Genomic DNA, 25,051 nt, shown 5'->3' with positions numbered 1-25,051 from the left:
ACTAGGCCCAATCTAGATGTTGGGACCCACAGTCTTTTAAATATATTTGGCAGGAGCCTGATGTTCTGTCTGGCAGATTAAAGATATCTAATCCTATTTGTTTAAGACAGCGGTTCTCAACCTGTGGGTCTCCAACCTGTGGGTCGCGACCCTTTTGGGGGTCGAACCACCCTTTCACAGGGGTCGCCTAAGACCATGGGAAAACACATATATAATTACATATTGTTTTTGTGATTAATCACTATGCTTTAATTATGTTCAATTTGTAACAATGAAAATACATCCTGCATATCAGATATTGACATTAGGATTCATAACAGTAGCAAAATTACAGTTATGAAGTAGCAACGAAAATAATTTTATGGTTGGGGGTCACCACAACATGAGGAACTGTATTAAAGGGTCGTGGCATTAGGAAGGTTGAGAGCCACTTGGCTGATTTGGACATGGTTGTTCCCCTTCATAGCCCTCAGCAGCCATTATATTGCTAAGTTAGTATATTTTATTTTTCCCCAAACTCATTTCCATCCAGTATCTATTGGAGCCTCCCCCAAACCTTGCATGATTTTAATAATTTTTAAGCCTGGCCCTGCTATTCATCTCTATAGCAGAGGAGGGTCAAGGGGTGGGATGAACCTGCATTGTTATTGGCTGGTACATAACAAGGAGAAGCTGGTACAGTGGAGATTGGAGGGATGAGAACTCTCAAGTTCTACTTTCAGTGGATTACCTATTCGCAGGGTTATAATGTATCCCAAGAAGTAGCTGCTATTGCCCATAATTGTAAATGCCCTGACTTGACCCTTTAATAATCTAGTTAATTCGATTGTTTTTCCTTTTAGGACTTTGTGGTCAAATTTAAAACGATAGTTGAGTTGCATTTGTTATTCCCAGAACGCAACATAGAGAATAGCTTTATGCTGTGGCATCACCCTCTCATGGGGTTAGTGATAAAAAGTCTTGTCAAGTGTCAAACCAGAAGACTGGAAGAGATGCTGGAGTTAATTGAATCCCATGACATGCCCAGAGGCACATCTCCCCAGGGGGAGAAATCGGCCTGGTCCCTCTCACTATGGCCCCAGACCAGCCTCATGCACGGCACCTGGGAGTGTGTTGGAAATGCAAGGCCACGGGCCCTGCCCCAGAACTACTGAGTCAGAATCTGCGTTTTCACAATATCCCCTGTGACCTGTGCGCCTGTTGAAGTTTTCAGCATGGCTTTGTATTATTATTCAGCTTTCCAAACAAACTCAGTCGTGGCTCTCCCCGTAGAAAGCCATCCTCCCCACGTGTGAAAATGTTCTAGTTCCTTCCATCTCCTACTTGCTGTCTGTACAATGGACACTATCAAACATTTACTTTAAGGGCAACTTCAAGGCCCTACCTCCAGCTCAAACCAGAGACAAAAGGCACTCAAGAATAGGGTTGCTAGATTTAGCAAAACAACAACAGCAAAAAAACAACAAAAAAACCCACAAAAAACACACCCATCGTTAAATTTGCATTTCAGATAAGCAATGAATAGTTTTCAGTACAAGTAGGTCCCAAATGTTGCATGTATCCTGAATTTTATCTGGCATGCTACTCAGGAGCCAAAGTCCCGGGCTGCCCTATCCACACCCCCAATCTCTTCCTGCTTTATGTCTAAGACCCTTACTTATTTGCTTCCAGTGTGGTGGCTTGGGCTCATGCTTCCTTCAAGCCCCATATCACGCTCTGCTTTCTCTCTTGTGCTGTGAGTGAGAGGCAGGTGGTGAAAACAGCAGAGACTTTGGCCTGGGGTCTGGCCGGCGGGATGAGTGGGCAAGTTTTGTCTTTCTGAGTTTCTGTCTCCTTATCTGTAAAACAAGGGAACTGCTGTTCTCAAAGCCATATAGATAGTGCCTGGCACAGAGCACATCTGGCTGCCCTTGTTATCTCTTGGTGACTGGATCTTCAGGCAGCCCTGGCAGGCCTGGCCTGGTTGTCCTTGGGTTCATATCCTTGCCCAGTATCAACTCCAGAGATCTGGAGCCGAACAGCACGAATGACACGAGCCAGTACGGTCCTGCCATAGCATCTGTTACTGTTTGACCATGAACTCACCTCCAATTGAGACAGTTCCTGAGTTGCAAATTTAAAATGAGGGCCTTTATTCAAGTTGCTTCAAAGCAGAGTGCGGTAATAGTATATATGGTGGTTACTTTTGCAACTATAGCAGCATTTTGTTTGAAAGGAAACAGTGTTTCACCATCACCAAGCAATGAGTTCTCATTTAGGTGGGCTAAATTGCGTTGCTAACTAAAACATACTTTGGGGTACTGTACATTTCATGCGTTCCACAAAGAACATGTACATTCCTCCTCTTTGCTCCTTTTAATCACTACTGCAGACACCACTAGAGGTCAGCAGAGACAAGAAGGCACATTTTATTCAAATGATAGGACATGGCATTTTTCTGTAGTACTTTTTTTCCAAATTGGGGAAGGGGGTGGGAGGGGGGAGCTGAAATTGATGTATACATTTAATCTTTATTTTCATTAGGCTTATTATATAAGTTGTATGTACATTTGAAAATTGAGGTGGATGTCTTCTTGAGGGGATTTTAAAATCAATCTTAATACTTGAGGACTCTGATTCATTTTAAAATAAAAGTGTGGATTAATAAGTGGAGTCTTAAAAATAAAAACAAAGAAGAGACTGAAACAAAAAGATTGATTACTCTGCTAATAAGTAAAGAGGGGAGGGGGTGGATTAAGTGATAATAAAAGAACTCTAAGGACTTCCTGGTAGATCCAGGATTGCAAAGTCACAAAGTTTCAGGGTGCCTGTGAGCCAATGAGTGAAGTGGTCCAGTGGGTGGAAGTGCCTTTGCTCAAGAAGTTTGTGTGAGTGACGACGGGCAGTGGATAGGGCTCAGGGCCTTTACCAGATGGGCCAGCTCCAGCCCACATGTCTGAACATGCCCAATGGCTCTAGTTTCTCTGAAGTTTAAAAACAAAACAAAACTGGATATCTAGATGTTTATGTGAAATCACCCTATTTTCAGTGTTGGCTTCAATGTTCAGAAAATAATGGGGAAGTCAAATAGACTGGGAAATTTGTGTGCCCATGGATTACCACTTAAGAGTCTATCTCTTATCTCCTTTTACTAAAACTGGAAGGTAGATTAATGTGTCCAAGGGTGGACTCAAATTCTAAACTTCCTAAGCCCAGATTTCTCACTTGTAGAGTGAGGAGGAGGATGGTTGGTATCAACATCAAAGGAGGGTTGTAAATATTAAATGGGATGATCCATAAAAAAGCAATTAGCACCATCCCTGCCACAAAATTAGTTACTTAATAAGTCTTAATTAGTATAAATATTTTTAATATTTATTCATTCATTGAAGAAATATATAGTTTTTAAATGCTGCTATTGTGTTGAATGCTGGGCTGGCCATACAATGGGGACCAATGTAGACATGGTCCTTAACCTCATGGTGCTTATAGTCTAACAGGGAAGATAGTCAAATGATTGATGATGATGGGGACAGAACAGGTTTCTACGGGGATTCATAACTGGAGCTGGCAACCCAGACAAAGGGCATCAGGAAGTCATAGCATTTAAGCCAAGCACGTCAAACTCAAAGGCTAACATGGGCTAAATTGTTGGAGTCCAACCCCATCAGGTCCAGGGGTTCCCAAAGGTGTGGAAGGAGTAGGCGAAGAAGAAACGACACGGAGATAGTGTTCAGTTAATCAGCATAGCGAGGTTCTCTTGCCAGGTTCTGTATTTTATTGTCTTGTTACATCTGTATTTATACCAGTTTATCCCTACCTGGGGAAACAACCTTTCTCGGAAAGGTGACCTTGGTTAAAACACATAGAGCCAAGAAGGTGAGCAAACATATTAAGAACAGTATGCCATATACGCCAGGTCCCTTGAAACATATGCTGTGCAGATGTTTATTCCCTGCAGCGACTGTGTCAAGCAGCAAGGATGGACCAGCTTCTGGCACCAAATAAACAAGGTTTAAGTTTATGTGGGCCACAAAAAACAAAAGTTTCCATTTTCATAGAAATGTAGGTTTATTTCGATAGAGACATGCTGAATACAAAGGGCTGAAATAAATGAGTCATTGTTAACATAAAATAATAGAACATTTTAATAAAATTAATATTTTTTCTTGAACATTAACTGAATAACTGCACAAATTAATAAGCGTAACGCAAATAAACGTATTTTTCTTGTTCTCCAAAAGCGAGATATTTCCTGTTGGGTACACCAAACAAGTCAGTACAAGACTAATGACGTGGCAATTGGCTGCTAGAATATTCACTGCTAGTATTAGTGGGGAGAAATGGTGTGCCTGTGTGTAAGGTGCGTAAGGGAAATGAATGCAACACGATTATAGTAATCAGTCATTAGCGAACGTTGTAGTTCGTTATTAATAATTATGCATAACAGGATATTGTAAAAAGTAAGTTTAAAATTTTTCATTAAAATGTTTCTTACATACTGTTATATTGGCTGGGCCGCAAAAATATTCATTGTGGGATGCATGTGGCTCGCGGGCCGCGAGTTTGACATGCTTGACCTAAGCCCTGTTTGGCTATATATTCAGGTTTTCAACTAGAGATTGACAGGTTTTTTTAAAATGTTTTTTATTATTCCCTCTACACCTACAACTGTACCATCATTATAACTTCTCCTGGCCCCAGAAATAGACGCTAACATCTCCTCTTGTAGCCTACCTAGCTGAACAGAAGGGTTAAGAACTAGGAGAAAGTCTAGCCAATTACCTAAATATTTGCTAAGCTTGGGAGATTGACTGATTACTAACAAAGCTTGCCTAAGATGTTTTCCCTTAGGGCCAGAATGGTAAGAAAACTAGCTGAGCCAGTTGAGGCTGACCAGACACTTAGATGGCCTCTGTGTTAACTTTTCTCATTATAATTCTAAAATCTTGCCCAAAGTGGGGTTTATCTGCCATTTCTTTTTCATGTGATGTAAGTATAGCCATGTCTGTTTACTGGGCATGCTCATCCCCAACATACCTCAACATGCTATGATGTAAGCAACTAGCCCTGTAATACTATGTGGTCTTTTGTACTCAGGGAGGCACTGCTCAGGGAAGGATCCCCAGTGCACTCCTTGATCACAGGCTTGGAATAAATTTCCTACTAACAAAATAAACTTAGAGTGTTCTTTTGCCTGACACCTACCAAGTGGCCAGACCCCGTTTGGGGTTGGTAACAATCTTAATCAAGACGGTACTGCCAAGGTCTAAAACTCCATTTGACCAAATCTTAACCCCATAAAACTTCATTCCCACCCAACTGGTTCTTCTGCCCAACTTTCCTCCTATCAAAATTATTCCACTTATCAGCATCATCTTGAACTCCTTCCTCTCTTTTATTCTCTTGTATGCAACTGGTTCATCAATCAAAATGTTTTAAGTTATTGAAAGCTCACTTTATGCCAGCCAGCATCATGGAAGGCATCAGGAGCTACATAGATTAATAAGATAATACACATTGTCTCAATGAGCTTATATTTAGTAGAGGGAAGACTCATTACATTAAGAGGCAACTACTAAGATAGTCTGCAAAAGTGTTATAAGAGTAAGGTGATGGAAAACACATTTAACAGTGGGTTTTAGTAAGGGTAGAGACCAACTAGAATGGACACCCAAATAATCAGAATGGAACTCAGCCCTACACAACCACTAAGGTGGTTTCTGCACTGGATAGATATAGCCTGGAATAGGACTTTAATGAGGGATATTTAGCCCAATATTGGGTGGAAGGGGAGAGTATCTCTTCCAGGCGAGTCTTGTTAGTATTAGCATGAGAATAAAGGAGTGAGAATGCTGGCATGGGCTGATTGATTGATAATGTGTCAAAGTATTTTGAAGTTTTGTATTCATGAAGTAGGAGGCTTAAGTCATGCAGAGCTCCTAAAGGGCTCTAATGCGGAGTGTAAATAGGTCAGATTTGCATTATAGGGATGGATTTTGTGCAGAAGGGGCTTGGTAAGGAAGGTGAGGGATAGCAGGCACAGTTGGTTGCCCATTCTACAGCATTCCAACAGTGTTGCTGGGGCATCACCCTCTCATGGGGTTAGGGAAACTGGCCCCTTCTCAGTTCCATCAGTGAGTTTTGATTAAGACAATCATGGTCAAGTGTTTATGCATCGGCATGGCATGCAACCTTGACTAAGGACCCAAAACAGGAGTCAGCCAAGGAGCTGAGGAGACGAAGGTTGTGGCAGTCATTGTGCGGCCAAAGTCATGACCCTGATGAAGTAGCCAGTTTACCTGCAGAGTCCTTGATGACATTGTTGTGTTGCAAAGTTAACCACATCATCTCTAGAGGTGCTTCCAGATTTCTTACTGAGATACTATATTACTTATTACTAAGATGCTTTTGTTTGAATTTTCTCTGGCTTGAAGCTTAAAGCATCTTTAATATGTAGACAGAAAGAGGGGGCAGGGAATCTGGTTAGGAGCTTCTGTAAGGACCCAGCTGAGTGGTGATGGGGCCAATACTACGGCAGAAAGATGTAAAGACAGAGAAGAGGAGATGGATTCAAAGACATTGAAGAAAACCAGCAAACTTGGTGGATAATTGGGTGGGAGTGAGGAAGATAGGGGAAGCCCAAGACTGCCAGTCAGCCACTGACTTCTTAAATTCTTCCAGCAAAATATCAGTTGTCATAGGAGGAGTCAGGGATGCTGGCAGATTTCCATTTTGCACAAACTGAAAGCTCACTAGATTGTTTTGTAGGTTCATAGTTGCTTTATCTCTGTTTTTATGACATTTTGTTGGCATACTGAGTCCTTGGTGAGTAATAAAACGTACACATGTAACACAGTTCTCAGAGGAAAATATGCTCTGATTTATGTGCTTTAGAATATAGATTCTAGAACCACAGTCTTATGAAAACCTGGAACCTATGTATTTATTGAACCAGCGCCTCCAGTGTCTGACAGCCATCAGTCCCTTTAAGGCCTGGGCCCCAGAAGCTGCATTTTTAACTCTAGCAATATTGACTGACCTCCCCACAATGGAATCATTGTTTATCAGCCTAAATCAGGGGTCCTCAAACTTTTTAAACAGGGGGCCAGTTCACTGTCCCTCAGACCGTTGGAGGGCAGGACTATAGTTAAAAAAAAAACCTATGAACAAATTCCTATGCACACTGCACATATCTTATTTCGAAGTGAAAAAACAAAACGGGAACAAATACAATATTTGTATTTGCATGTGGCCCGTGGGCCGTAGTTTGAGGACCCCTGGCCTAAATGATCCCTAGTTTTGTACTTATTTATGTTTCCTTTGGCTCAGAACTTGCTTTAGATTGCACTTCCAATAACTGAATCTTTGTCTTGGCCCAGACCCTCCTTTTGTGAAATTCCACTTGGAAAGTCTCTCCTAACATTTCAAACACTCCCCATCTATCACCAGCTTCCCACCACCAAAGGATGAGATTCCTACAGTTGGGGCCCTGCTTGCACATATAGCTCCTCTCTGTCCATACGAAACTGCACACACATGATGATGATGATGATAATGATGATGATGATGATGATGATAATGATGATGATGATGATGATGATGATGATAATGATGATGATGATAATGATGATAATGATGAAAAGGACTATTTTGAGTAATCATATGTCACTATTTTACACATATGTCAACCTCACAATAATCTATTCAGGTAAGTATTACTATCTCTATTCTACAGATGAAGAATTAGGCTTTAAGATGTTATGAAACTTCCCAAGTTTGCATAGTTGGTAACTGGTTGAGCTGGGTTTTGAACCTAAATTCGAAAGCCCACATTCTTCATGTAAACTACTGTAATTGATGTGATGCAAGGAGTTACTAAACAAACTTAAAGCTTATGCCAGGCTGGGCCATGCCAACGCAGGTTCTGCTAAGCACTCATTATACTGTCCGGTGTGATCCAATGCAATACCGTGCCATATCACGTAGTGCTGTCAACTTAAATGAATAGTGCTGTCAATTTAAATGAATCCTGCTGTCTTTCTTCCTTTCATCCCTCCCTCCCTCCTTCTGCTTTATAGAGGAGGCTTCCTTTTGCTTCATATCTGTTCTCCTAATTTTAATTAATTTAATTTCTTAAGAAATGATATTACATTAAAATCTTAGTATATGTTTTTTTAAAATTGAATTTATTTGGGGCGAATTGATTAATAAAATTATGTAAGTTTCAGGCGTACAATTGTATATTGTATTGTGTGTTCACCACTCCAAGTCAAGTCTCCTCCATCACCATTTATCCCCCCTTTACCCTTTTCTACCTCTCTCCCCTTTCCCTGTAGTAATGACCATTCTGTTGTATGTCTATGAGGTTTTTTTTTTGCTTAATTCCTTCACCTTTTCATCCAGCCCCCCAACCACCTCCCCTCTGACAGCTGTCAGTCTATTCTCTGTATCTATGAGTCTGTTTCTATTTTGTTAGTTAGTTTATTTTGTTCATTAGATTCCACATATAAGTGAAATCGTATGGTATTTGTCTTTTCTCTGACTGGCATATTTCACTTAGCATAATACTCTCCAGGTCCATCCATGCTGTCACAAAAGGTAAGATTTCCTTCTTTTTATGGCCAAGTAGTATTCCACTGTGTAAATGTACCATTACTTTTTATTCACTCATCTACTGATGGGCAGTTGGGCTGCTTCCATATCTTGGCTAATGTAAATAATGCTGCTATAAACATAGGGGGCATATATTCTTTTGAATTGGTGTTTTAGGTTTCTTTGGATATATTCCCAGAAATGGAATCACTGGGTCATATGGCAGTTCCATTTTTAATTTTTGAGTAAACTCCTTACTGCTTTCCACAGTGTGTGCATCAATCTGCATTCCCACCAACAGTGCACGAGGGTTCCCTTTTCTCCATATCCTCACTAACTTTTGTTGTTTGTTGATTTGTTGATGGTAGCCATTCTGGCAGGTGTGAGGTGATATCTCATTATGGTTTTAATTTGCATTCCTTTGATTATTAGTAATGGTTAGCACCCTTTCATATGTCTCTTGTCCATCTGTATATTCTCTTTGGAGAAGTGTCTATTCAGGTCCTTTGCTTATTATTTTAATTGGATTGTTTCAATTTTATAAGTTTTAAAATAAATTTTGGATATTAACCCCTTATCAGATGTATCATTGATGAACATGTTCTCTCATTCAGTGGTTTGTCTTTTTATTTTGTTGATGGTTTCCTTTGCTGTGCAAAACCTTTTACATTTGATGTAATCTCATTTGTTTATTCTTTCCTTTGTTTCCCTTGCCCAAGGAGATATATCAGAAAAAATACTGCTATAAGAAATGTTTGAGCTTTTACTCCCTATGTCTTCTTCTAGGATTTTTATGTTTTCAAGTCCAACGTTGAAGTCTTTAATCTATTTTGAATTTATTCTTGTGTATGGTGTAAGAAGTTGGTCTAGTTTCATATTTTTTGCACATATCTGTCCAACTTCTCCAACACCATTATTGAATAGACTATCTTTATCCATTGCATGTTCTTGCCCCCTTTGTCAATTATTAATTGACCCTAAAGGTGTGAGTTTATTTCTGGGCCCTCTATTCTGTTCCATTGACTTATATGTCTGTTTTTATGCCATTGTCATGCTTTTTTATTGCTAGAGGTACCAGGTAGCATGATTCCTCCAAATTTGTTCTTCTGTCTCAAGATTGTTATGGCTATTAGGGGTATATTGTGGTTCCATATACATTTTTGCAATATTTGTTTTAGTTATGTGAAATATGCTATTGGTATTTTGATAGGAATTGCATTGAATCTATAGATTTCTTTGGGTAGTTTGGACATTTTAATGTGTTAATTCTTTATATCCATGAACATGGTATATGTTTCCATTTATTTGTATCTTCAGTATATTATATTTTTTTGAGTACAGTTTTTTACATCAATGGTTAAATTTATTCCTAGGCATTTTATTTTTTTGAGGCAGTTGTAAATGGGATTATTTTCTTAGCTTCCCCTTCTGATAGTTCATTATTGGTGTATAGAAATGCAACTAATTTCTGGATATTTATTTTGTATCCTACCACTTTAATGAATTCATTTATCAGTTCTTGTATATTTTTGTGTGAAATCTTTAAGGTTCTCTGTATACAGTATAATGTTATCTGCAAATAACTCTGAGATCTGTCTCTGCCAAAGAAGTTTTCCTTCTTTTCCAGTTTGAATGCCTTTTATTTCTTATTCTTATTTGATTGCTGTGGCTAGAACTTCCTGTATTATGTTGAATAAAAGCTGTGAAAGTGGACATCCTTATCTTGTTCCCTGTCTTAAGAGGGATGCTTATAGTTTTTGCCCATTAAATACAGATGATGTTGGCTGTGAGTTTGTCATATATGGCCTTTATTATGTTGAGGTATGTTCCCTCTACTCCCACTTTGCTGAGAGCTTTGATAATAAATGGGTGCTGGATTTTATCAAATGTTTTTTTTTCTGCATCTATTTACATGATCAAGTGATTTTTATTCTTTATTTTCTTAATGGGGTGTATCACATTTATTGATTTGGGGATATTGTAATAACTTGGCATCCCCAGAATAAATCCCACTTGACCACAGTGTATGATCTTTTTAATGTATTGCTGGATCCAGTTTGCAAATATTTTGTTGAGGATTTTAGCATCTATGTTCATCAGGGATATTGACCTATAATGTTCTTTCTTTGTAGTGTCTTTACCTGGTTTTGGAATTAGGATAATGCTGGCCTCATAAAATAAACTTGGGAGTCCTTCCTCCTTTTGAATTTTTTGGAATAGTGTGAGGAAAAATAGGTGTTAGTTATCCTATCTAATAAAGACAGAATATGCAAATTAACTGTCACTCAGCGACAAAGATGGCGCTGCCCACAACCAATAAGGAGGGAATATGCAAATTGATGTGACAAAGATGGTGGCGGCTGGGATGCTTGCGTCATGGCCATGGCGACAACCCAGGCGTTCCGCCCTGCCCCGGCTGCTCTGGGCCTCTGGGCAGCGCGTGTGCACAGGCGTGGAGTGGCTGGGGCTGGGCAGGATGCCTCCTATGAGGGGGGCCACGGGGGGTGGAGGGAGCTACAGGAGGGCAGCAGGGCCAGAGCGAAGGCCGAAGGTGGCTCCAGCCAGAGCGAAGGCAAAAGGCAGCAGCCAGAGTGAAGGCCCAGGTCCCAGGTGCCGAAGGGAAGCCGGTCCCGGCAGCCAGGGGAAGGAAGGCCTATTCTTGCACGAATCTTCATGCATCGGGCCTCTAGTTCTTTGATGGTTTGTTAAAATTCTCTTGTGAAACCATCTGGCCCAGGACTTTTGTGTGTCGTGAGGTTTTTTTTTTCGTTTTTGTTTTTTTTTTTTAAATCACTGCTTTAGTTTCATTGGTTGAAATCTGTCTATTGAAATTCTCTGATTCTTCCTAATTCATCTTTGGAATATTGTATGTTTCTAGGAATTTACCCATTTCTTCCAGATTGTACAATTTGTTGGCTTATAGTTGTTCGTAATATTTTATTACAATCCTGTGTATTTGGTGTCAGTTGTTACTTCTCTTTCATTTCTGATTTTATTTATTTGCATCCTCTCTCTTTTTTCTTGATGAGTCTGGTTAAAGGTTTGTCAATCTTGTTTCAGTTTTCAAAGAACCAGCTCCCTTGTGTGGGTTTCGTGGGTCCTCCTGTTGTTACTGAGTGTGTTGGTCCTGGGACCTCTTGGGAGGGACTCTGGTGCAGGCTATTGTCAGACACTGTGTCTGTGACTAGCCTTGGGTGTGGGTGTGTGCAGGAAGGATCAAGCTGTGCACCAAGGCTGGCTTTTATTAGCACTAAGCATGGGAGTAGGTTAGCAAAAATCCCAATAAACTCTGAGATCTGCCTCTGCCTGCCTCTATCTTCAAGCTGCCTGTTAGGCTCAGTCACTAAAAGAGCTTCTGGCAATATTCCAGTTGCATGAGGTATGTTCTCAGTGAGTCATTAGGTAGGGGCGAGTGGTGTTTACCAGATCAACACAGGTTCAGACTTGGTGCCAGTGCTGGGTCTGAGGCCACTCAGTAAATATCCCAGGGTATACCAGTTGATCTGCCACTTGCAGGGTGCTTACATACCTTTGTGGTGGGGCAGGGGTGTCAGGGGAGTCACCAGGGTGAGACTAGCAGAGTTTATCAGGCCCAAACAGACCAAGATTTGCCTGTGAAGGGAGGGCTCTGCACTTTTGGGCCTACAAGGGAAAATTTTCCCCTCCTAGAGCCACAGAACTCAATCTGTTCCCAGATTCTGCCAGGAGCCTAATCTCAGCAGAGCAGGGCCCACAAGGAGTCAGGAGAGGGGGAGATGCCACCCAGGCTTAGGAGAAGGTGTGTGTGAGGGGTAACTCCTTCCCCAGAGCCACACAACTCAGTCTGTCCCACATTCTGCCAGACCTTGGCAGGGTGAAGCCATCAGGAGTAGGGAAGGTGGGGCTGCTGGGAGCCCAAAGAGTGGGGCTAGCGGATTTCCCATGAAGGAGGCACCAGTCAGGTTCAAGGGAAAGCAGGGGGAATGGCCCCTGCCCCAAAGCCACAAAACTCAGTCACTGACACCCCATGAGTCTGCTCAGACCTCTACAGCCCTGCCAGGCAGCTGACTCCTCAGCAGGGTTGAGCTCTGAAGCGTGGGGCAACAGGGAGTCCAGAGGGTGGGTTATTGCATTCCTCCAGGCTGATGCTGTATGAAGGAGAGTGCTCCACCCAAGAAAGATGACATCTGTGGTATGGGAGGGGGACTCAGCACAGGGATCCTGGCAGCTGTCCCCTCAGCTCTCTCCCTAGAGCCACAAACCCCAGTCTCTCCTTATAGGACTCTAGTCCACTCGACCCTCCCTCCACTGGAGCCCAGGGTGAGTGCCTGCAGAGGAGATTTTGTGGGTTGCCCCTTTAAAAGGGCACCTGTGTTTTTAGGAGACTGCTGTCTCTCCCTTGAGGACAGAATCCCCCCTGACTTTCACAGCCAAATGTTCTGTGGGTGCCTCTTCCAGGCTCTGGCGCTCTGGGCTGAGAGCCTGGTGTGGGGTTTAGACCCCATGCTCCTCAGGGGGAACCTTAGCAACTGAGATATCACTCCAGAACATCAGCTTCCATCTGTGGGAGTGAGGCCAGCCTTTTAAAATTGTCTTGTTAATCCTCACCTGAGGATATTTTTTCCATTGAATTTTTAGAGAGGGTGGAAGAGAAGGAGGGAGGGAGGGGGGAGAGACAGAGAAACATCAATGTGAGAGAGACACATCGATTGGTTGCCTCCTACACGCACCCCAACTGGGAGTGGGGATCAAACCTGCAACCCAGGTACATGCCCTTTGGTGCATGGGCTGACACTCTAACCATTGAACACACCAGCCAGGGCAGGGGCTAGCCCAGTGGTCAGCAAACTGCAGCTTGGCAAATTGCTGCTCGCGAGTCACATGTGGCTCTTTGGCCCCTTGAGTGTGGCTCTTCCACAAAATACCAACTTCTGCACATGGGCCACGAAGTTTCAATCGCACTGTACGTGCACACCCGCACGTGGTATTTTGTGGAAGAGCCACACTGAAGGGGTCAAAGAGCCGCATGTGGCTCATGAGCCATGGTTTGCCCACCACAGGGCTAGCCCTTTTTGCATCTCTGTCTTTCCTGCCAGTCTCAATGTGGCTTCTGTAACTCCTGGACTATAAGACTTGTCTTCAGCTAGTCCTCAGTTGGTCATTCAGGTTGATAGCTCTATATTTTACTGGTAGTTATAATTCCAGTTTGTTCTGGGTGAAAGGGAGTGTAACATCTACCTACTCCATGGTCACCTTGGATCCTCAATGCCAGAACATGTTACAAGAAAACACACTAACCTACAATCTCGGAACTCCAATGCACATTATTTTTCTTTACCTGTGTTCCTTTCCATTTTTTTCACATACATATACATCTCATATACTTGTAACCATAGTGTAAAAATAATTGAGTTTTCTGATTCTTTTAATTAACTGCCTATCTAAAATATTATATTAAATTTTTCTAAATTTCAAACATAATCCAGGCTTAATGCACAAAACTTGTGAAAGACAAAATGCAGGTGGCCCCCTCACACCACCCCTGATTCCATAACATAGAGATAACTGTTGTTAATCATTAAAATGTATGTGGTTTCATATTTTCCCACATGCATCCTGCAATCTAATGGGGTTAAAGGGTGACAGTTAGGAAGCACTGTGACAGGGGCAGAAGTGTGATGATAAGAGCTCTTTTGCTATCAGGCCCTGATCTAAGCACTTCACATTTAACCCTCACAACAGACTTATGAGGTAGGTAGTATAGTCTTATTTTGTAGATGGGGAAACTGAAGAACGGAGAGAGCAAATCATTCACCCCAAGTCACACAGTATCAGGTTCCAGAGCCAAGATTGAACCCTGGCAGACTGACACCAAACCAAGCTCTTACCCAGCCCTGATCTGTGGAACTATGTCAGGGGAAGCTTCCAGCAGCAGCAACACTCCAACTGGTCTACAAGGCGAGGAGGAGGTAGCCAGAAGTGGGGAGGCGGAAGGCAGACGGGAGGAGAAGTGTGGGAACAGACACCTATGAACAAACACCTTCTGTGAAGGAAGAAGAGCAAAGAGGTGGGAAGGAAGTTCTGAAGGTGAGAGTGCCTGGGGTAAGGGAGGAAGAGTGGCTGAAAGGAGGCTGGGCTAGAGTGTGGGATTATGGAGGGCTTTATCTTCTCTGTGTAAGAGTCTGAACTTCATCCCGATGGCAAAAATGGCTAGTTCAGCAGTTTTAAAGCAGAAGGTGACAGAGTTAAATGTGCTTCTTAGACAGACCCATTTGAGGGCATTATGTTAAGTGAAACTAGTAGCCCGGTGCACGAATTCATGCAGTTTGAAAGGGAATTAATTAGAAGAAATATTTTAATATCACTATTTGCCAAGTCCTGGGTGTGGATATCTGGCTCCCTCCTCCCTCTTGTCAGAGTCTGGGCCAGCACCCGTGGGGACACAGTGTCAGTGCCTGCCCACCCATGTGTGACTTGCAGCACATGCCTGCTGTGACGCAGCCTCCTGGTGATCGGTAGTTAATGGCGTGAGGGCATCATGGCATGACGGTGTGATGACCATTAACATATTAGCTCTTTATTCTATAGGATAAGTGAGGCAGAAAAAGACAAACACCATAAAATTCATATGTGGAATCTAAAAACAGAACAAAAAAAACATCGTACAGCTACAAAGAGCAGATTGCTGGTTGCTAGAGGTGGAGGTGAGCAACATGGGTGAAGGGGATCAAAGGTACAAACTTCTAGTTACAAAATAAATAAGTTTGGGATGTCATTATGTACAGTGTGGTGACTATAGTTAACAATAGTGCATATTATATTTGCAAATTGTTAGAGTAGATTTTAAAAATTCTCATCACAAGAAAACACATTTGCAACTATGTGTGGTCATGGATGTTGACTTGACTTATTGTGGTCATCATTTCATAATATATACATATATTGAATCATTATGTTGTAATCCGGAAACTAATATAATGCTGAAGGTCAATTATATCTCAAAAAGAAGAGAAAAGAAAAACCACTTTGGCTGCCGCTTGGAAGATGGAATACAGCACCACCGGGGCCAGGTCTGGACACAGAGTCTGGTGTGCAGGGTTCTATGGAAATTGCAGGAGAGATGATGGCAGCCCGCACTGGAAGATGGGTTGGTGTGGAGAGAAGCAGCTGGGTTGGAGTGAGAGTGAAGGGGAAATGGGGATTCACAGGGAGAGAGCGGGTCAGGGATATGGCAGGCTTCCAGCCTGGGCAACGATATGGGCCAGCAGGACCAATATCAGAATGGAAACCCGGTTTCTGTTTGTGGTTTGGTTAGTTTGAGTTGCCTGAGGGGCAGCCAGATGGATGTGTCCAGAAGGCAGAGGTACATGGGTCATGTGCCAGGAGAAAGGTCTGGACAGAGCTCCCCACCTCCACCCACCCGCCCCAGACACCTGCCCCTGGAGTTCAGCTGCTGATTTCACAGAACCCTTCTGGTCCCCTGTGAGGGAGCTGCCCGCTCTTGGTCTGCTTCGGGGTGAAGGGGTGGGGATGATGTCCCAAGGAAGGAGGATGTGAGTTGCCTTCCAAGTTGACAGAAACTTAACCCATGTCATAGCGAGACTGACCTGTATTACAGGATCTTTCCTTCTCCCTCTGGGAGACCTGAGGGCTTCCTTTCTTCCGGGGTTGATCCAGGAGAAACCAATTCCGAGCCGGGCACACAGCCCTGCCCCTGCCTCTGGCCAGGTTACCTTATTTCAGCTCAGCAGCCACAGGGTTTTGCCCCTGACAGCCCACAGCTCATCTCCAGCATCTTGTTCCTCGGTCCCCTCAAACTCAGCTTCTCAGTCTGCTCCACAGGCTCCTCCTTTTCCTCTCCGTTTCCTCCCTGGAGCTAGGGCAGCTCTCACAGTGGACTTGCCTCTCCTTGCCGGCCCCTGGATGACACAGAGCCATGACAACACAACTCCCAACTGCCATACCTGTCTCTCTTCCACTGCCTGTCTCTCTCTTCCACTGCCCGAGATCAGGCCTCATGATTTCTCACCTCCACCACCCCAGTAACCTCCCCAACTGCAGCTTCACTGCCCTCTGGTCTGCTCTCTCTTGCAACCAGAGTGGTGGTAACCATGCAGAAACTCCATTCCTTTCTCTTTGATTCAAACTGGCTTACCCAGCACCCTGGCTCACCTACCTCTTTCTCCTCCCACGTCCATTCCCTTAATCATTAAGTCCTCCAAACAATGTGGTTCTGGTCAGAATCAAACCATCTCAGGAACAAAGCCTCTCTGCTGACCACAGAGACAGAGTGTCAGCCAAACTAGACATGACATCTAGGCCTCAGTTGTGTTTCAGCTCCAGACCCAGAAAAGCAGAACCAGCCCACCAACCACACCCTTGTGAAACCAGACAGAGCAATGCCACGGCTGACATCAGGACCAGATGCAATGATAACTACCCCCTACCCTAGCACCGACCAATCATTAGAACCATGACCATGACCACGACCCTAACTCCCTTAGTCATCATGATTAATGACTTCTTCCCCTTCATAATGTGTCCACTAGAAGCCATCCGGAGCCACATCTTTGAGCATTTGCTCACCTGTGACTCTGGGCTTGGCGCCATTTCCTCAATTAATAAACCAGCTGCATTTGATTGGGCTTTGATGCACACAGGCAAATGAACCCCTTTAGTTCAGTAACAGTTTTTTTTAAAATGCAAGTCTGAGGATCACCACCTTCTTTACCTCCTTCAGTGACTCCCATGCCTGCAAGGGTGCCTCCTCACATCCCTCCTCACCCTGAGCTCCAGCCCAATTACAGCCTTGGGCATGGAGGGGCCTCTTGCCTTCCTCCTGGGCACATTCACTAGCCCTGCTTGACCAGTCTGGATTGGGGTAGAGGAAACACTAGATATCATGAAACATCTTTGGGGCAGAAAATATATGGAATTACCCAAAAATGGAGGAAACTTGTTTTAAAGGACATAGGAGCCAACCTGAAGTATCTCCCAAAGGTCAAAGCTGGAACAATAAAATGTTTCTTAAAAATATTAGATCATTCCCTTATGATAAAATATCCATAAGTCTATGCTGCTATAAGTAAATAATTGAATAAATAAATAAGGGAGAAGAGATAGCTCTTTCTTACAAGAGAATTTCAATTGCTCCCTGTAGAAGGAATGAGGAAAATCGCCATTAAGCAAACACTATAGGAACATTTGCTGTAGGCAAGATCCCTAATGAATGTTAAAGTTGGTGGCTGAAAGCTCATTTAGAAACAGAATGTTTGCATAGTCACAAAGTACCTCCCTATAAAATATTTACTAATTCCAAATAGGAACATTATAGCTGACAAGACTGGCAGACACTACTTGAGTCAAAAGATCAAGGTTAGCTTCATTGTTAATAAGACATATTTTGTCTTGGGTATGATGTTATGTCCGGAAGTGATGCCCCTAGATAGGAACAGCATAACTTCTGTAGTATTCTTGCAAAAAAACATATAACTTCAATCAAGCCACGAGGAAACATCAGGCAGAGCCATATTGAGGGACAGTAGACCAGTGTTCTCCTAAAGCCCCAAGGTCAGCAGATAGGGAAAGACTGAGGAATTGTCATGGATTGGAGGAGACTATGGCAATTAATCGATGTGAAATCCTGGACTGGAAAAAAGACACTGGTCGAAAAACTGATGAAACCTGTAAAACTGGAGTTTAGTTAATAGTATTGTATCAATGTCAGATTCCTGGTTTGATCATTTTACTATCGTTATGTATGACATTCATATTAGACAAAACTTGGGGAAGGGTATTTGGGAACTCTGCACCACTTTTCAATTTTTCTGTAACATAAATAATTTCACCAAAGTTTAAAAGATATATGTTAAATTATTTATTGATGCAATACAATGGGATTTGCTTCAAAACAATGCTTACAATTATTGTGGTAATGTGATGGGTACATTAAAGCCCATTATACTCTTCTTTCTGCATTCATATCTGTTAGAAATTTTTCATTAGAAAAAGATACATTATACGTATTTTTATGTATTTATTTTCACTTATGACGTCTCTTCCATGTGGTGCCAGGCACTATAGTCAGTCATGGGCCCTTGGCAGCTCACAGTAAATGGGGGTGAGGGGGTGGGGAAAGACACACAGATATTAAACAGATAAGGTCATAACTACTTGACAGAGGAAGCACACAATGCCTGAGAGTAGGGACAAGAGAGCGTTCCAATCAAAAGAAACAGCACATGCAAGGGTCCTGAGGCTAGAGGAAATGCTGAAGTGCAATCTCTAAGGAAAGGTCTACACAAGGCCCAGGTAAGGCAGCTGAGTTCCTCCTGCCCACTGCTAGATAACTCAGACAGATTTTTTGGGCCTAGAGAATTTGGGTTGCAACAGTATTCATCATTCAGTTCTTGTTATGAATTTATATTGCTATCTCCTTATTTTCTCTTTCTTATCCTCTTGTCTGACACTACCCTCCTGTGACACATTTTCCCATAAGATTTTTCCATCTTTACAGCAAATTTCATGAAATCCTACATAAGCAGCAGTGTTAATAGAAACCTGGTTCCCACGGACCTATTGGGCAACCATATAAACCTGAAATCCCTTCTTTGTGCATTTATGGATAATCTTGAAATGAAACATTGTTGAGCTGTCCTTTGCTTTCAGGTCTAGTATTGAACTCTGTGGAGGCTGGAGGCTGTGGGAGTGACTGCTCCTTATTGGACTCCACCCCCTTAGGAGGGAGAGGGTTGTCAAAATATTTAAGCATCTAACACAGATATTAGGCAGTGACCTTGAGGAGCTGAGCAGAGAGACAGCGTGAACTTAATAGGTTAGTACTGACCTTACACATCTCTATAAATTTTCTTGTGTCTGTTTCACTTGGAAATTTCTTTAGAATGTGTTATTTTATGTGGGTACTCTATGTTCTTATTGTGCCTTCTTTGTGTGTTCAGGAGACAATTCAAGCATTATTTATTAGATCTTCAAGGCCAGGTCTTTAAAGGAAAATAATAATCAAGAATTTTGAAAATGAAGGCAGAGAATTTGATAATATGGGGAAAGTAAGAGTGTTATCATTACCGGTAATGTGAAAATACAACCATTGTAGTTCCAGGGAGAGCATGTGAGCTTACACTAAAATCGCTTCGCCATTAGAATGATGCATTAGTGTGTTCATACAGTAGACAACACACACTGGTACTGAATTTAAATTTGGCAGGACACACATTGAGCAACGGGAAGAAAATATATGACAATGGTTATGTGCCTCTTGAACTGACACCTCCTGTTGGGAAACCAATTGGCAGCAATGCCTGCCAATCAGAATCTGAATTTACTCCTCCATACGTGAATTCTTATATTATCTTGTTGTTTATATGAGTTACTTTGTGATTAAACACTTACCTTTCTTTCTCCTCTATCTCTTCCTGCTCCTTCTTCTCTTCCTCCTCACCGCCCACCCCAACGCTCTGTCTTCCTCTCATCCTCCTTCTCCTCCCCTTCCTTCTTAATGCTTTTGGACCAAAGGGTAGAAAGGGTTTCTTATAAAGAAAAGACTCAAACTGGCTAGTGAATCTAAAAGTATTGGGACTTTAGAATAGGATTCAAGTGCCTCTGGGTTTACGTCTTAGACAAACTTAAGAAAATAATGGCCTTCTCTTGAGCTGTGAGGTTCCCAGTCTGACAGAGGATTTGCAAATTCCTTCTATTCGCCCAGTTAAATATTCCTCTGGCCTACCTTGCCAAAGCTTTTTGGCATAAGCATTGTGTTTCTATTATGTGGAAAGTTCAACTGCTTTGATATTTCCATTTAAATAGCACAATGTTGTGTTTTATAATCAGGATTGGCTACTTCATCACCATGATCCCAGTTTATAATTTAATCACTCCATAATTCTATATTGTAAATGGCAAGGCTTATGAGGGAAATCCTAACAAAACAAAACAAACAAAAACGCGTGGCTTTTGAGAAATCTGCCCATGCCTTGTCACATGGAGAGTGTACTGAACTTTGAGCAAACGGCCTGTTGAACAAGGAACTGTGTATAAAACACTGTGTACTACGACAACTTCTCGGGAAACTCACTTATTTAGTGGGCACCAAAGAAACTAATTTCTGCAGGCTGTGAAAATTCAGTAATATACTAGTAGAATAATAGGAAGAAACTAGTCTGAATGTCAGGAGAATTGGGATCTAATTTAGACTTTATCACTAACCAGCTAGCTGGCAAATCATACCCTCTCTTTGGTGTGTACATATTCTTTACACGCTTGAAGGACCAGCCTACTTCTCAGACCCTTTCTAGGTCTATAATTGGGGAAGTCTTGAGGGGAGAGCTACATACATCAATGGAGCATTGCTTTTCAGAAGGCACATGAAGTTACCCAGTAGGGTGCAACCTAATGAGAGTCAGTAGTGCCCTGGGGGAATTGTCAACAAAACAAAGAGCAAAACAGAGTTCTCATGCAGGAAAGCCTCAGAATTCCAGTTGTCAACAAGCTTATTTTTCTGACCAGACTTAAGTCCCTTAAGGGGAAGGAACAAATCAGACTTGTTTCTTGTTCCCAAAGAGCCATTATTGCTTGATACATAAAGCTGCTCCATGAGTGTTCGTTGAGGAAGTTTGAATGAAATACCGTAAAAAGAGAAAGTATATTACATGTCACATAGAAACAAGATTCTAAGAAACAAACAAACAAATAAATAAATATCCTTTGGAGCCCGGCCAGCGTGGCTCAGTGGTTGAGCGTGGACCTGTGAACCAGGAGGTCACGGGTTCGATTCCCGGTCAAGGGCACATGCCCGGGTTGTGGGTTCGATCCCCAGTGTGGGGCCTGCAGGAGGCGGCCGATGCATGATGCTCTCTCATCATGGATGTTTCTCTCTCTCTCCCTCTTCCTTTCTCTCTGAAATCAATAAAAATATATATTAAAAAAAAATATCCTTTGGAATATTTAAACTCTTTTTGTAACCAAACCCAGATTTGGCTGCCTTTGCAATGAGAGCCAAACTTATGAGACAGGTGCTGGTGAAAAAGGAAAGGGGTTTATTTGAGTGCTGGCATCTTCAGAAGACGGGGGACTTTTCCCAGTCCTCAAAAACTCATCTTGAGATCTCAGTGCTGACAGAGGTTTTTATAAGGATGGACAGGGACTATACAACAATTAGATCAGGGGGAGGTTAATGAGAAGTGCTGCTTCTCCTAAGAAGGGGGAGCATGAGAAAGGGAGTGGGCTTCCTCCCCTATTCTCAGAGTTCTCTCCCTTCAAACAGGAATTTGTAGATTTACTGAGGACACCTGTGGCCCCAAGCTGTAGTTCTCTAAGCTGTAAGAAAGGCTAAATAGGGAATGAAAACACAGGGCTTCCAGTGGTTCTCAACCTTCCTAATGCTGCGACCCTTTAATACAGTTCCTCATGTTGTGATGACCCCCAACCATAAAATTATTTTCATTGCTACTTCACAACTGTAATTTTGCTACTGTTATGAATCATAATGTAAATATCTGATATGCGGGATGTATTTTCATTGTTTGTGACCCACAGGTTGAGAACTGCTGATTTACACACTTTAAGAAAACAGAGGTTTGGCTGCAGCCTTGAGAAAAGGCAGAATAAAACATAGCATTTATTGCTTAATTGCAATGTTAACTTACGGTTACCTTTTGACATATAAAAATTCAAATTTCATGTACCTTTTAAAAAATATATTGCGTGAAGACATATGTTTGCTAAAAAATTAACCACAAAATCTTGCAAAAATGCTTAAAAACATTTTCTGAGTAGATGTCTAGTGACTAAGAATGGGGCAGAAATTGTCCCCTCCTAAGTCTAGGCAACTGAATCCTTGCCTGGGCACACCTACCAGCTCCACCATTGTGACAACGGAATGGCACACACAGCTTCTATAAAGTGGCATCCTTCAGATCCTTGGTGGCTTTTTGAATATGGCATGGGCAATGCACAAAAATATTTGACCCTCTTGATTTGCATGATTTTGTGAGGTTTTCTGTCCAGTGAATAGTGAACCATTTTCAGAGGTCACCTCTGGCCACTTTTGGGAAGAGCAAATCTTTGCTTTTTAATGACTCCTGTGCCTTTGTACTCACATCCCTGATAAAACCTGCCCAAGACCTTTGCCGGCATTTCCCAGTCATTATGTGAGGAGCTCTCTTTGGCTCCTCCCATCTCTGTGCTGCTGTCCCAGCTTGGAACAGAGCAGTGGTGCTCAGCCAGAGGTGATTTTGCCCCTGATTTTATTTTGGGTTGTCATGATGGGAGAGAGGGACAGGGCACTATGCTACTGGCATCTGGAGGGTAGAGGTCAGGGATGCTGCTATAGTAAATATCCTCCAAGGCACAGGACTGCCCCCCACAGCAAAGAATTATCCAGCCCCAAATGTCAGTGGTGCAGAGAAACCTTACAAAAGGGCAATAACAGCTGTCAGACTTCTTTCGCTGACCCCAGACTAATGAATTTCTTACCTTTTACAACAAACCAGAGCATACAATCACATATGCACACTCACACACAGTGTAAGTGTAACTAAACTTAAAATTTTATTTAGTATGTATGTAGTTAGACTTACTACATATGGCACACTGATGTTTCCTATTATATTTCAAATGGAAAATGTTAGTCAGAACCCACTGTTCTGATTTCACAGCACATTGAGGGATCACAATCCATAGTTTACAAAATACTCTTTTTAGAGAACCTCCAAGACTTTGGTGTCCAATATAATTAGGTAAATATTTCTTAAGTGTGTTCAAATGATAGGTTTACCACTTATTTTATGCCAGTTACTTAACCTCTATAGCCATCAGAATCCCCAACTATAAACTTAGAATAACAACAAGATCTACCTCAAGTCAGTTTTAGCAAGATTAAGTAAGGATAAAAATTATAAAGTGTCCATTATGTGATATACACTAAACATGTTAGTTCCTTTCCATGTACTATAAAGGTAATGCACTAACATTCCTTTTTCTAAATGAAAAATAAAATTCATCCAGCAGTGGAAAAATATAGAATTGCAATAGGAAAGAGGAATGAACCTTTTCCTGAGTGGAGAGAACTTAGAAGGTTTTGGTGACTATCAGGCCAGGACTAAGCCCCACTTCATGCACTTGAACAAGAGCAGCACGACAGCCACAGAGCAGAGGACTAACTCTGCTCCCTTGTCCTCTTCCCTGTTGTAAGTTCTCTGGTTTCAAGGCCCCTCACCGGCTTGCTTCTCCTGTGTGGGATCCAGGCTGCTCTTTTTATATCCTCAGAGTGAGGACAAATGGCTACCTGAGACTTACTTGGTGCAATTTGACACCAATGGCCACTATTGGGTGAGAATATGGGCAAAGGAAGACCTCATGGGACCCCACCAATTCCACCATTAAGAAAGCAGATACTTCACCCTTCTGTTCAAATGTACACCATAAAGTACAGTTTGCTTCTATGGTTTCATTCATTCATGCAGGCATTCATTCATGCTTTCACTCATGTTTAGAGAAACCAGGAGGCTGCGACATGGCTGGGAAGCCCAAGCTTCACTACATGAATGGACGACTTCGAATGGAGCCATCCGGTGGCTCCTGGCTGCAGCTGGAGTCGAGGTGGGTTGTGAGTTCTATCATCTTAAGTTGAATCTAAAATTGACTGTGGTGAAGTACTTTCTCACATAAGCTAGGAGACTTTCAAACTACATGGCCTGTGAATGGTTTTACCTCAAATAAAAATATTATGCATATTATGAAAGAATTGGACTATTTGACCAATAACATTTTTAAAAATCCTGCAATTGTAAAAGTACAGGAAAAATTAAAAGAAAATTTTAAAGGAAATAAAAGAAACAGCCACTAAACATAATTTATGGACCTTATTTTGATTTTAATAAACAGTAAAGTATTTATGACACATATACAACTATTGATTGAATATTAGAGGATATTAAAAATCATTGTTAATTTTTTAGTTATGTGTGATATTGTGCTTATTTTATTAATAAATCTAATGTTTTAGAAATATAAATTAAAGAGTTAAGTATTAAATAATACAGTATATGGGGTTGTTTCAAATTCTCACAAGCTAGGGAGAGTGGGTGGGCATCTAGATGACACAAGATTGGCTTGTGTGATAATGATTGTAGCTGGGTGATGGATACAAAGAGGATCTTTGTACTTTCATTTTGTACATGCTAGAAATTTTTATAATAAAAAGATAAAAACAATAATATTAGAATGTAATGTAATTAAAATTAAGATATAACCACAAAAGTGGAGAGGAGCAGATTATAACAAGCTGCCTGTTAAAGATTTAAGGCATGCACTCAGCCATGATTGTGTTGAGCACCTTGAAGGGCCAGGTTCTGTGCTTGGTTCCGGGGATACACGGATGAACCAGACAGACAAGGTCCCTGCCCTCAGGAAGCTTACATTCCAGTCAGGACGCAGACAAGTGAATAGGTGATTAAAAGGAGGCATGGGGGCATCTAGGAGG

The 25,051-nt window shown here is 41.9% G+C and overlaps 1 protein-coding gene and 1 pseudogene across 2 annotated transcripts in view; both read left to right on the top strand.

Moving 5' to 3' along the window:
* Positions 1-19,346: 19,346 nt before the first annotated feature.
* LOC102438019 (glutathione S-transferase A1) overlaps positions 19,347-25,051 on the top strand; it is a 38,093-nt gene continuing 32,388 nt past the window's right edge. The window contains exons 1-2 of one of the 2 annotated variants that reach the window (XM_023757692.1): positions 19,347-19,387; positions 24,063-24,168. The gene's annotated coding sequence lies outside the window, so the exon portion shown is untranslated. Of the gene's footprint in view, positions 19,388-24,062; positions 24,169-25,051 lie in introns of those variants that run through there. The other variant, XM_023757691.1, reaches the window with a different exon arrangement.
* The window catches only part of LOC102430119, an 11,438-nt pseudogene continuing 10,469 nt past the window's right edge, over positions 24,083-25,051 (top strand).

This window comes from Myotis lucifugus, unplaced genomic scaffold (assembly GCF_000147115.1).
Source record: "Myotis lucifugus unplaced genomic scaffold, Myoluc2.0 scaffold_111, whole genome shotgun sequence".
Classification (NCBI taxonomy): Eukaryota; Metazoa; Chordata; class Mammalia; order Chiroptera; family Vespertilionidae; genus Myotis; species Myotis lucifugus.
This window is presented reverse-complemented; position numbering and strand designations above follow the sequence as displayed.